We start from the raw sequence: 13,252 nt of genomic DNA on the forward strand, positions 1-13,252 counted from the left end.
TTCAGCACAGCACCCCGGGAGGCAGTGTGAGGTGGGGCTCAGGAGCTGAAATACTCGAATCCCTGACTGCCCATTGCCAGCTGTGAGGCCTGGGGCTTGTGATTGAACCTCTCTGTGCCTTGGTTTCCTTATCTGTAAAATGGGAATAATAACATGACTGACTTCAAAGGGTGTTGGGAAGACTAAATAAGGTATTTTTATCTTTTGCCTGAGAAATGTTCCCTGTGCAGCTGTGCTAGGAAGCCTTGATAGAGGTCTGCCAGATAACTACATTTCTTAGAAGATGAGACTTGTGGACAGAAGATGAGAATCACTGTCATTTATTGAGGACCTACTACGCATTAGAGCTTTCTTCACACCTACACAGCAATTCTGCAAGGATTTTCACAGATGGTGAAATAAGCCTGGAGAGGTAAATCCTGAAGACATAGGTTGGTAAGTACTGGGAGCTAGAGCTCGAACCCACGAAGTTTGGCTCGAGCGCCCAATCTCCTAACCATCAGGCCAGCCTCATATTAATGTCTTCTGGGCCACAGCCTTTCAAAGCCTCCTAGGTTCTGGCTGTAGCTGCATGCTAAGTATTGTCCATGGGCAGGATCAGCCACAGGGCTGTCCCCTTGATGTGCTGGGGACATATTCTGGGGGCAAGGTGGGGTCTTGGGAGGGGATGATTTGTGCAGGGCAGAGCATCTAGGGGACCCACCTGGAGGTAGAATATTTAGACTACCCTGGGTGTGGGCAGAGCCTGGGCCTCCTGGAAGCATAGCCTTCAGCCCAGGAAAGACCCCAGGCCCTGAATAGGGGGTGGCTTTGTGGCGTGGCTATAGCCCACCACTCTGAGGCATTGGAGAAGAGCAGCCCGCACCCTGCAGACTCTCCTGTAGGGCCCTGTCCTGCCAGGTGGCCCTCATGGAGTGGAGTTTGCAGAGCAGGGCCAGGCAGTTCGGGCATAGGGATGCTGGTGACTCTTTCAGCTTGGGCGGGACTGAGGTGGTGTGAGTTGTCCCTCACTTCCACTGAGTGCTCAGTAAACAGTGGACCTTAGACTGGGAACTCCTGCTATGTCCCCTCCAACGGAGGGAGGGCTTGCCAGGCAAGGGCTGTGACCTTTCCATCAGACTAGCTCCCTAGGATAGTCCTGGGGCCCTGAGGCCTCCGTCCTGCTCGTTTTCTGGAACCAATATCTCTTCGTGTGGCCTCAGAGTGGAGGGAAATTCGGGCATCCTCACCTGGTGCCTCAGCCAGCTTCTCACTTCTCAGTGGGCTTGGCGGAAGTGCTCACATCACCTGCCCTCTCGTGGCCTCGGCTGTCCCTGCCCTGACCTCTGGGTTCTCTGGGGCCATCCCGGACATCTGTATCCATCTGGCCCCAAACTCTGGAGATTCTGACAAATTTCCTTTCATTGCTTCCAGCCATGTTATTTAAAGTAATTAACCTTAATTTATAAATTTTTATATCAAACTGCCTTTTAACTTTTAGAACTGGCAGGAGCAGCCTTATCCCTGGGCTCCTAATAGTTCTCCATTTAATCAAAATTCATCCATCAGGTTCCAGTGTTAAATCATCTTTTAATTGGGAGTTACATTCTGGTTAATAGTTTTATAATTCGCCTCCTCTAATAGTTTTTACCACAGGGATCTCTACTCCATTTTTCCTCACTCTATTATTGCAGTTCTGCGGGGACGGCTTAGCTGGGCCCCGCCTCCCTGGCCTCTGCTGGTTGCCTCTTTTGTTCTTGGTGGTCTCATTAATTCCCTAGAAGAGTTCTCTTTCCTCCTCATTACTAGGGCAGAACTACTCTCCTCGTGAGGTGTAGCCCTCTCATTTCCACAGCCTTCAGAGCTGTGGCCAGGGCCCTGCTTCTCTCCAAGAGAAAGCCGGAGAAGCAGAGAGAGGGAGAGGGAGCCAGAAAGACTGAGAGAAACTCGGAGAGAGAATGTGGAGAGGAAGGAGGGTTCTGGAGGCCGGCAGGGCAGGCCCATAGCAGAGAGGCAGTTAAGTGGGAGAGAGAAGCAGAGGGGTTTGCAAATGGATGTGGCCCCAGCATTGGCTCCTTCCTGGCTCCTGCCCACCACCCCTCAGCCACGCCCTCTCCCTCCTGGGAGCCGATAATGGAGGAAGGAAAGTGGTCCCACCTGTGACCCCAGCATGGCTGGGGCTGGGACTTTCTGGAGACTGGCAGGGAAGTCCAGTGCCACTCCACATCCGCTCTGGGCTGCTCTGCACTTGCTGAGCAATATCCATCAAGATATTTACAAAGATGGCAAGGGGGAGTACGTATGGAGACCGTAGGATCAGGTTGGAGAGAGAGACCCAAGAGAGACAAGGAGGAGCAGAAGGGTCAAGAACAAGAAAAGAGAGGAAAAGTGGAGAGAAAGGGAAAGAAGGGAAGGACAACAGAGGAGGGGAGAAGATGGATTGGGGTCTTTCTGTCAGGGAGCCCTGGCCTGTGAGCCTTGTGGGCACGTGCATCTACACATGTGCACACACGTGTGTGCTCACAAACCCACATATCTGCACAGGCCTGAACCCAGACCTAATCCTCCTTCCCACCTCCACTCCCCCTCCCTCATCTGCTAGTGCAGGGGTGGGTGACACTGGGCTGGGGGCCAGGCCTGGAGGCTGTGGGTGGGGGTCTTTGAGAAGGCCTCTTGGAGAGGCAGGCTGGAGGGGGTGAGGAAGGGGCCAGGGAGGAATGGAAGCTGTGTACCCAGGGGCTGGGCTGAGGCAGCACGTGGGATTCCCTAGGGAAGGGGAACTTGGGGCTGACTAAACTCTGAAGTTATGTCCAACTGAGTCTCCCTCCTCAACCCAGTGGGTGACTTTCCACTTCAGTGGGTCTCAGCCCTGACTACGCTTGGAGTCACTTGAGAAGTGTTTATAATCCCAGTGCCCTGACCCCACTTTGTACACTGTGCTGTTTTTAAAATATATCCACACATTCATTGAAACTTCTCCCTTCTGAAGATGGAATCAGATTCCCTTCCCTAGAACATGGCTCCTTATAACAAACAAACAAACAAACAAACAAACAAACAAACAAACAAACACAGAAGTGACAGTGTGTGATTTAGGCGGTTAGGGCATAAAAGGCACCAGGCTTCTTCTTTGCACTCTTTTGGATTACTCATTCAGAGAGAAGCCAACTGCCATGTCACAAGGACACTTAAGCAGCCCTGTGGAGAAGCCCGCGTGGCAAGGAAGGAACTGAAGCCTGCTGACAGCCATGTTAGTGGGTCGTCTTGGAAGCGGATCCTCCAGCCTCAGTCGAGCCTTCAGATGACAGCAGCCCCGCTGGCCTTCTGAACTACAGTATCATTAGAGATCCGTAGGCAGGACCACCTGGCTAGCTGCTTCTGGATTCTGGACCTTCAGAAACCATGTGAGAGAAGAAGTGTTGTTTTTGGGTGCTACATTTTTGGGGGTAATTTGTTATGCAGCAATGATAACTAATACGCGTTCATTCCATCAGCATCCGCCAGGGTGGGGCAGGACACAGCTGCGTTTAAAAGCTTCCCGAGTGATACCAGTGTACACCCAGGATTGAGAACCACTGCCTTAAAGCCTGTGTGTGCTCGTATGTGTGCATGTGTACCTGGCTGTGTGCACATGCCATGTGCATGGGGAGAGGAGGAGGCATGGCATATTTGCTAGGATGCATACCTATCAGCAACCCCTTGCGTTTGTCCCTCTCAGAGTGAGTCAGTGCATTTACCTGCATCAGGGCCTGGTTCAGGAAGGGCTGGGGCATGGAAGGAGCCCTAGAAGTTCTGTGTCCAGACCCACACAGGTCATTCATCACGTCTCCGTAAGCCCTCTCTGAGCCTCAGTTTCCCATTTGTGAAACAGGAACATGCAGATCACCATTCTACCCAATTCTTTCAGGAGGCGCTATTCTGGCTGGCTGCGTGTCTCCTGGCCTGGTTTTGGCAATATTTTGGTAACACCAAGATTCCACTGTAATGGCTCTTGGTGTAATGACATCCAACCTTTGGCTGTAAAATGCAAAAGCCATCAAATGTGTGGTCCCTCATTAGAACTTGACCTCAAGGAGGGTCAGCCTTGGAGGACATCCCCGTGGTGCGAGGAAGGGGACAATATTAGTCATGGCTGGGTTAGGATTTGAGATTCAAGGCCAGTAGTCTTGAGGAATTGAGGAATGCCAGTTGGCTCAGATTGGCAGGTCAAGGAGTTGGTGGTCTTCACATGTCAGAGAGTAAAGATGTCACTTCTGAAGCAGGAAACAGAATAATTTACTCAGCTGGTGGTTCCAGCTGAATCTAGACCCTTCCCGTCTGCGTGTCCTTGGCTGGCCTCTTATCCTTGCTAGGCCTCAGTTTCCTTATCTATGAAGTGGAAGAGCAAATGATCTCTCTTACCTTGTTCATATAACATACTGCGTCTTCCCACCAGAGACCCTGGCAGGCCACTGGGGTAGCCTGGGAGGTTGGGAGAGGGGAAAATCTGGGCTGGGGAAGCCCCCAGGGTTCTCTAACAACCTGCAGACAGAACTGATTCCTAACCCTGGTTCTTACTTGCTGTGTGACCTTAGACAAGTCACTGCCCCTCTCTGGCCTTGATCATCATCTATAGGTAATAATGCCTGTCTCCTGGGGTGAGTGGAGAGGGTAGAATAAGATGCGATGTGGGGCCTGTCCTGCACAGTGCTTGGCATTCAATAAAGGGTAAATTTGCTTGTTACAAGCTCCATCTAAATCTTTTCAAGGGTATTGGAAAACACCCCGCTGTTTTCTTTCTATGGAAAATGGCCTCTCATTTCCATGGGGAGGTAGGAGAAGCAGGTGAGGATGAAGAGGAAAGCAGCAGTTGTTGGAGCCCACCATGTGCCCCACAAGCACTATGCTCAGACTTCCAGCCCATGGTGGCACCTAAACCTCATGACAATAAGGATGGTTGATCCTTATTTTACAGATGAAGAAACTGGAGCTCAGGAGGTTAAGGAAACTTCTGGCTCAGTGTCATACTAAGCTAAGGAGTGCAGAACCAGGGCTGGGCCCCAGATCCAGCACCTGCAAAGCCTGGGCTTTTCTGTAGGTGCTTGAGGGCTGGGAGAGGTCTAGGTCGTGGACCCCACCTGCTCCCAATGGGGCCATTGACCTCATTTCTTGCTTCTTCCAGAGGCTGTCACCAGCTTGGGGAGCGGGGTAGAAATGATGGTGGAAGAGTCAGTGAGAGGTGCCCAGAACTTCCCTAAAGCTTGAAGAGTTTAAGTTAGATCTGCAGGAAGAGTATAGGTCCTGAATGCCCAGGGTAGCAGATGTAGGGGGCCTGTGGGGACTTCTTATCTGGGTTCTCAGGGGCCTGGAGGAGCTCAGGCACCCCTCACATGCAGTCAGCCTGAACTTGGGAAGGGCAAAGGTTGGTCCTTGGGGGAGGCAGGAGAATTGTTGGGTTGACCTATGCAGGGACCCACCAGCCTGTATGTAGGTGGTTGGGCCACTTCTGATTTTGCTGGTGCAACGAGTTGGTCAAGTTCACGGTCTAAGGATATCAGAGCCTGTATTATAACTCCCAGCACTTGTGAGCAGAGTGACATTGGACAAACCACCTAAATCTCTGTGCCTCAGTTTTCTTATCTGTAAAATGGAGATAAGAAAATCTGTGGTATGAGCATTAAATAAGATAGACCGTTTATAGTGTTTACCAAGCGCTTGGCACATTGAAGTCACCCAGTCTGTGGTGATGACTCTTGGGAATTGTGTGAGAAGGCAGGAGGAATCAGTGACTTCCTGAATCTGGAGTCCTGCCTAGGTGGTGCTGAGTGGTCTTAGTTCTGCCTCTCCCTCTCTGTGAGATCTTGAAAAAAAATTCACCAAACCTCTCTGAGCCTCAGCTTCTTTAATTGCCACATGGGACCCAAGTCCTTGCCCTTCTCTGGGGACAGAGAAACATAAATGGCTAGAAATGTGTTGTAGATGCTCCAGGCATGAGCAGACAGAGCCTACACCTCACCCTTATGAGGCTTCCATAATAATTTTTGTTTTCACCCCCCATAATAAAAAACACTTATCAAATCCCTCTCTTTTGCCAGGCACTGTCACCATGACACAAAAGTTCTTGGGTGCCAGTTCTGTGTTCTAAATGCCACATGACTGTCTGTAACCTGCACAACTCTTGAGAGAGGGTGATAATCATTCTCGCTGTGCAGATGAGGATGATGCAGCTTTGAGATCTTAGGTAATTTGTCGAAGGTCACACAGGAAGATAGTCATCTGGCTACAATTCAGGCCTACTTCTTTCTGCCTCCAAAGCCCCATCTCTCACTCCCTCCATCCTGTCACTTCCTATTGAATCCACAGGGTGCTCCAGGGAGCTCAGGATTATTGTTGTTTATATAAACAAGTAACAGAGAATCCCAGAGGTGAAATACTTGTCCAACGCTCTTCTGATGCCAAATCTACTTCCCAACTCGGATTCCTCTGACCCTGCTCCCTCCTGCCCCAGTGACTCCTCACCCCAGTGGGACACAGATGCCTTTTGGTCCTAGTTTTCCTGTTTTCTTCATGAACTTCTGTGTTCCTGTACAAGCCTCTGATCTCCAGTGACTCCGTCAGTTGAGGAGCTTTGTAATTTGCAGGGTTGCCTCGGGAAGAGTCCTTGCTCGGGCTATAGACCTGGGGACTGAGCTCTGTGCAATGACTTCTGAGGACTGTTAAAGGAGTCACAGCCCCCGCGGCACATAATCCAACCTTGGTCCTTTCCTTTGACAAGAAAACTCATTGAGCCCATTTTACAGATGAAATAGCTGATGGGGACCCCATTGTCAAGGAGTTGGAGCAGCTGAGACTGTTGACTCAGCCCGATGGGCCTGGCTGGATCTGGCCTCTGGCAGAATGAGAGGTGAGTGCAGGAACAGAGAAAGAGGGAGGAGGAGGGGGTGGAGGAAGCAAAGCTCAATGCAGAGCTGTCCTCTTGGGGCTGAGGAGCCTGTGTGTGTTAGAGGGGGTGGGGTCTGAAGAAGGGGACAGAGAGATCCTTTGGTGCTTCTAGCGCCCTCAGCTGTGGGAGGCGGGCTGGCGTTCACGTTGCAATGCCAGTGGGTGGATGTTCAGCTGTGGGCCTGGGCTGGCCACTGATCTGCCTCCTGGCCTACTTTGCTATCTTCCCAGTGGGACTGTCACTGACTGAGTCCAGGGGTGATGGAACAGCTGAGGGGATAAAAGGGAGGACCTGGCAGCAAAGAGAGGAGCAGGGGAGAGAGGCTGTTTCCTGGAAGTCTCAGGGCATTTAGCACCGGCAGTCGGGGTGGGGGAGGTGTGAGAACTCCTTCAGCCCGGAGAATGAAACATTTATTTTCCTCAGTAGGTGAAAGCGATAGTGGAGGGAAGGAGTAGAAGAGAAGAGGCAGAAGGATCAGAAACTTCTTGGAGAAACAGAGACGGGGACAGAAGCAGGGAGAGAAGGAAAGAGACCAGGGAGACCCAGCAGCAGCCTGATCCAAAGCTGCAGATCTGGACCTGGCAGGAGAGGCAAAGCTGGGGCGATGAGACTCCAGGGTCTCGTTTCTGTGGGGAACGAATTGGACTCTGTTGCACAGGGAAAGTCCCAGCTTCCTCTCGAGTCTCTTCTGGGGATGGAGGGGGCGAGACAGGGCTTCTCCAGACCAGGGTCCCTCCCTTCTTCCACCTCAGACACAGGGGCTCTTATTCCTCACCCAGTCCCTCCCACCCTTTGGCTCCGGACCTGGGAGAAGCTACTGCTTTCTAGATTCCCAGGACAATGGGCTGCCACACTTCAGCCTCAGAAGGAATCGCCTATTGTCTCACAGATGGGGAAACTGAGGCCCTGGCAGGGACTTGGCTCATCAGCTATGCTCATTTTCTTCAGTCACAGTTCAGAGTAGCCCGGAGCCCATTGATGCCCAAGTCCTGGCTGGGTTTTGGTTTCCTGATTATTCTGGGACGAAGGGGCAAATATCCAGGTCCCCCTTTCAGCTCCAACACCCCACAGCTGACTTTCTGTGAGTGAGGCTGAGAGGCAATGGGGGAGTAGGTAATAAGGACAGGGAGCTTTTACCAGGGGGAGCCCTGGGGGCAGGCATTTTACATACCTGCCCTTTTGACTCATCACCATCCGTAGGGCAGAAATGATTACTCCTATTTTACCGTGAGGAAAGCTAGACTCAGAAAGGTTCATTATATTGTCCAAGGTCACTCATTTGGTGAGTGGTAAAAACTAGAATTCAAATCCAGATCTAGGGCCAAAGTCTGGGCCCTTTCTATGCTGCTGTGTGTATGGGATTGAGTGGAAATAGAGGGAGAGCAGCTGCCCTCAAACTGGGTCAGGAGAGAGGGTCACGAGCCAGGAGCGGGGGGATCGCCTGGGTGCAGTGGGGCAGGGCCAGCAGGCACCCCGTGTTCTCAGGCCCAAGAAACCTTGGTTAGAACCCTGGCTTTACCACTCTCTACCTGTGTGAGGTTGGGCCAATCCCTTCTCCTCTCTGAGTCATATATGGATGGAGTGTTTGTGAGGTGTCTCCTGGATGTTTGGTGAGTGAGTGAATGAAAAAGCAAATGATGATGTGAGGAGGAAGCCCACTTACTCTAATTTGGGTCTAAGGCTAGAGTCCCACCTCTAACCTGGGTCAGAGTCCCTGCAGGGACCCAGTCCCTGAATCTCTGCCTCTTTCAGTCCACCTCAATGAGGTTCCCCAGCCTTCCCCACACACCATGGGGAGGCCAAGAGATCCAGCTGATAGGAGGTGGATGGGAGTGTACATACTGGTGGACTTGGTTCTTGCGGCTGCCCGTCGAATGATGGCCTCCTCTCTCCTGTGAAGTCACCCTGAGATCTCTCTTTCTGGGCTAGGTTAGTTGCTGTTAATTAAACCAATTGTGGCCCTAATGCCCATCCTATTAATAAGCTTCCTAGACCTATTAATCACCCACTGGTGGAGAGAGGGGATGGGAGGTTCAGGTGTGGGTGGAGGGTCCTGAAAACCAAGCCAAACTGCTTCATGGAGAGGAGGACTCAAATCCCCCCGCAACCTCTCACCTCCTTGTTTGTATCCCATAAGGTCCAACCAAGTGTGACCTTTTGCCTCCATGACCTTTGAGACCTCTTTCCCACTCAACCTCCCTGGGGCAGGGCCAGCAAGAGGGTGGCGGTGACTGCATGGTTTGAGGGGTGGGACAAGAGCTCATCTGTGAGGTCAGAAAGGAAGGCTGGATGGGCGTGAGGGTTCCAGTTGGAGAGCCAGGTTATCCCCACTCCACTCATGCATACCTGTCCCAGTCCTGTTCCCTCTGTAGCTATTTGGGGCCAGGTGGGGCTCCCTGAACACCTCACTTCTCTGCTCAGGCCTTTCCCGGGGTGGGTGGACCTAGAGGCAGATGCTGGACCCATGCAGGGATGCTCAGACAGCTAGTAGGCCTCCCTCCTTTGCCTTCCTCCTTCCCTCCCAGCTGGGCCCTGGCCCCTCCCCACGGTGTCAGCGGCCAGCTGGGCAGGGAGGGAACTAGGGTGGGGCCAGCAGAAGGTGCATAAATCATTATTGGCGAAGACCTCAGTCCTGAGCCGCGGGTGGAGGCTGCTGCTCACGGTTCAGGCCAGGGCATAAATCATAATTCCCCTACAATAGATCCTTTTGCAGCCGCCATCAGGAAAACTGTGTTGGTTTTATCGATTTTTTGACACGGGGGCCTAGGCAGCGGGCGGCTCCTGAATCATTATGAAATGAAACTGATTAGGAATTCATGGAATACTAAATAAACTTTACGAGCCCGTTGTAAGTTTTTTGATGCATGGGGAGCGGAAAATGAAAACTAATGATATAAAAATTACACAGCGTGCTGAGTATTATTATACTGCTATTGATTTGTTTCAAACTGTACATCAAAATCGAAGAGGGCTGGGGCGGCTCCTGCAGTGATGCTGGGGATGTTTGGGCTCACTAGGGCTGGAAGACTTTTTTTTCCCCCTTCTATTTTTATTTTTTCTTTCTCTTTCCTCTAGCCTCCCTGCTCTGGAATCCGACTCCTTTCTCCTGGCTACCTACCCACAGGGAAGCCTCCTTTTCAGCTTGGAACCTGGACCCTGGCTCAACTTGCGTTCCTGGCCTCTACTGAGCTGCATTTTCAGTCTGTGAATTTCTCTTTTCCCTTCTACCTTCCCCATGTTTCTCTGGAGAAGGACAGTATGCTTCAGGAAAAAGAGCTGGAGATCTGTTCCATGTTATCACCTTGCTGTGTGACCTTGGGCATGTCCCTGGGCCTCTCTGGATATCAAAAAGGGTTAGATTTATTAGATCAGGGTTTCTCAAAGTCTGGTCTGTTGAGAACCCACATATCATCTTCAGAGTTTATCAAAAATACTAATCCCTGGGGCTCTCCTGGGATGAACTGGCTCCAAATCTCAGGAGAGGGATCTAGGAATCTGCATTTTACTAAATATCCCACGTGACTCCCATGCATGTTTGATGATCTGAAGCAACACGTCTGAGCCACTTATCCCATTGAGTCGTCAGAAGCAGCCTTAAAACTGCGAATGTTGCCCTCTGTATTAGTCAATTTTTGCTAGTTTATGATGCAGTAACAAACAATCCCCAAATCTCAGTGGCTTACAGCAGCAAGAGTTCATTTTTTGCTCAGGGCACATACCTGCTGTGGGTCGTTTATGGCTCAGCTCTATATGTCTTCATTCTGGGTTTCAGAACGACAGAGCAGCCCCAATCAAAGACACATTATTTCTGTGGCAGAGGGAAAAGAGCAAGAAAGATGGTGGAAACATATGAGCTCCTAAGATTTTTGCTTGGATGTGGCTGGCATATGGTATTTGTGCTCCCATTCCATTCCCTAAAAGGAGTCATATCATCAAGTCCAGTGTCAATGGAGTGGAAAAGATACTCCTCCCACAGGAAGACGGGCACCAGGGAAAGGGATGGGTAGGGAGACAATGAGGGGATATTATACATAATACTTCGTACCATACCCTCCTGCATTTGGTCTTGGGTCCAGGCAGCCCCAAGGTTTAGGGTACAGGATCTTCTTTGGTTGGACCAGGGGGGTTGGCTCAGCAGTTAGGAATGGTGCTGCTACTTTACGCAGGTGTGCCCACCTTATACAATCATGTCTCCGTGACAGTTGTCCACCCATTTCTTTTGCCCACTCTGAGATCCTAGCCTTCCTCTCGGGTATCCTCAGTGGGCCTGGCTTCAGCCTGTTGTCTCTAAGTGTCTTTGTTTTCATTTCTGCCTCCCTGCTGGAGAGGGCTATAAACACCTACCCTGGTTCCTCAATGGAACTGGTATAACAATTAGAATCCTTTTATAATACTGTCATTTATCCTCTAAATTCAGAAGGTAAATTTAGATTTTGTGCATTGGATTTTCTTAAAGCGAAACACACTCAGTAGCTTTCTTTTTATCAAGTGTCTCGTTTTATCACAAGAGAGAACTCATGCAAGTTCTCTTTCTCTAGTATCATTCTTATTATGTTTAACTTCACATTAGCCTGAGTCTCAGAGAATTTGAACTCTTCCCCTTGACACACAGCATGCCATTCCCAGAACCACATTACCGCCCAGCCCTGGGCATGCCAGGGTGGCATTCTCAGAAAGTCCATTTATACTTGATGTCCAGGGATCACTCGAGGGGACCCACCACATTAATTTTGGTCTGGTAGATGTCAGGAATGTCGATGGCACAATCCTGGCCCTTGGGGACCTCAGTATCTCTCTGAGGACACAGAAACACACACACACACACACACACACAGACACACACACACACACAATGTGTATACTCTGTATACAGACCTTTTGAGAATTAGACAAAATGGAAAACACAATGGATCAGAAAGGATATAGGAATAAGAATCTTTTTATTTTTTTTATTTTTTGAATAAGAATCTTAATGTTTGAGTTCAGATCTTAGCTCTGTCCCTAACTGGCTCTGTGGCTTTGAAAATTACTTTAAAAAAATCTGAGGTTCGGTTTCCTCCACTGTCAAAGATAGATTTGGACTCGATCCATCTGAGATCCTCTCCAGGGGATTATAGTGGGCAGTGGCTAATACACTGGCACCATGCCCACAAGATGTTGATGCCTGTGTCAGTCTCAACTCTTTTCAGTTTGGGGAAAGAGGCCAGTAGAAACCTAAACTCAAACTGGCTTCAGCAAAAAGGCAGTTGTTGACTATTGAAGAGGCCAAAGGAGTCGTCTTAAAATAGATCCAGAAGTTCAGATAACATTATCAAAGATCTGTCTTCACCTCTTAGCTCTTCTTGTCTTCCTCTAGGCTGGCCTCTTTCTCAAGCATGCTCTCTCCTCATGGTGACAAGATGGCTGCCAGTAGCATTAGGCACACATCCTAATGGTTCAACAAAGGGAACATCTCCTTTCCAATAGTAACAGTAAAATTCCCAGGACTGAATTTCACTGGCCCAGGTAGGTCACATGACCACCTATGAACCAATCACTCTAGCCAGGGGCAGAGGGAGGATTTCAGGATCATAGTCATCTCTGGAGCTAGGGAGTAGGCTCTGCCCCTGCAGAATTACATGGACTCATAGTGGGAAAGGGATGCAGGGTCCAAAAGAAATTTGAGATGCAATTTTAAAAGAGAGATTCTAGGTAGATAAAGGCCACAGATATCCACTGAAGTTACTGAGGTCAAGGGCAAGAGCAGTGGGCAGGGTGAAGGCAGAATAAAGAGGCTCTTCTGGCTCTAAGTCATGCCTGGAACTTTGGAGACAGCTGGGATAAAGCACAAGGCTAGGAGTCAGGGGTCCTTCACATGTCGGGGGAGTTTGGAGACAGCAGTGTAGCACTGAGGCTGCCCTGGGCAGAGAGACAGAGTGCTCCATTTTCACTGTTAGCATCTTCATTTCTACATCAGCACATTTGCTGTGTTGCGAGCAATGTTGGTTTCTAAAGTTACACACCTGGGTTCACATTCAGTTTTACCTCTTCCCAGCTGTGTGACCCTGAGCCCAATCCTTTACTCTCTGAGTCAAGTTTCTGAGGATTGAATGAGAAAAAGTAAGTACTGGTCCCATCCTGGCTTTCAGAAGCTGCTCAAGCAAGGCTCATTTGCCCTCTGGCTCTAGAACCTGGCCTTGCCCACAGAATTCCTCCCCGGTTCTGAATGGACATATCTGTTGTGTCTTCCTTCTGGTCTTTCACCAAGGGCAGGACCACATCACATCCATGGTTGTTCCCAGCCTTAGCACAGTGCCTGGTGCATTGTCTGCGGTCCACGAATGGCTTTGGAATGGAGCAACAGAGAGCAGC

This window comes from Pteropus medius, unplaced genomic scaffold, assembly GCF_902729225.1.
Source record: "Pteropus medius unplaced genomic scaffold, Ma_sr-lr_union100, whole genome shotgun sequence".
Taxonomy (NCBI): Eukaryota; Metazoa; Chordata; class Mammalia; order Chiroptera; family Pteropodidae; genus Pteropus; species Pteropus medius.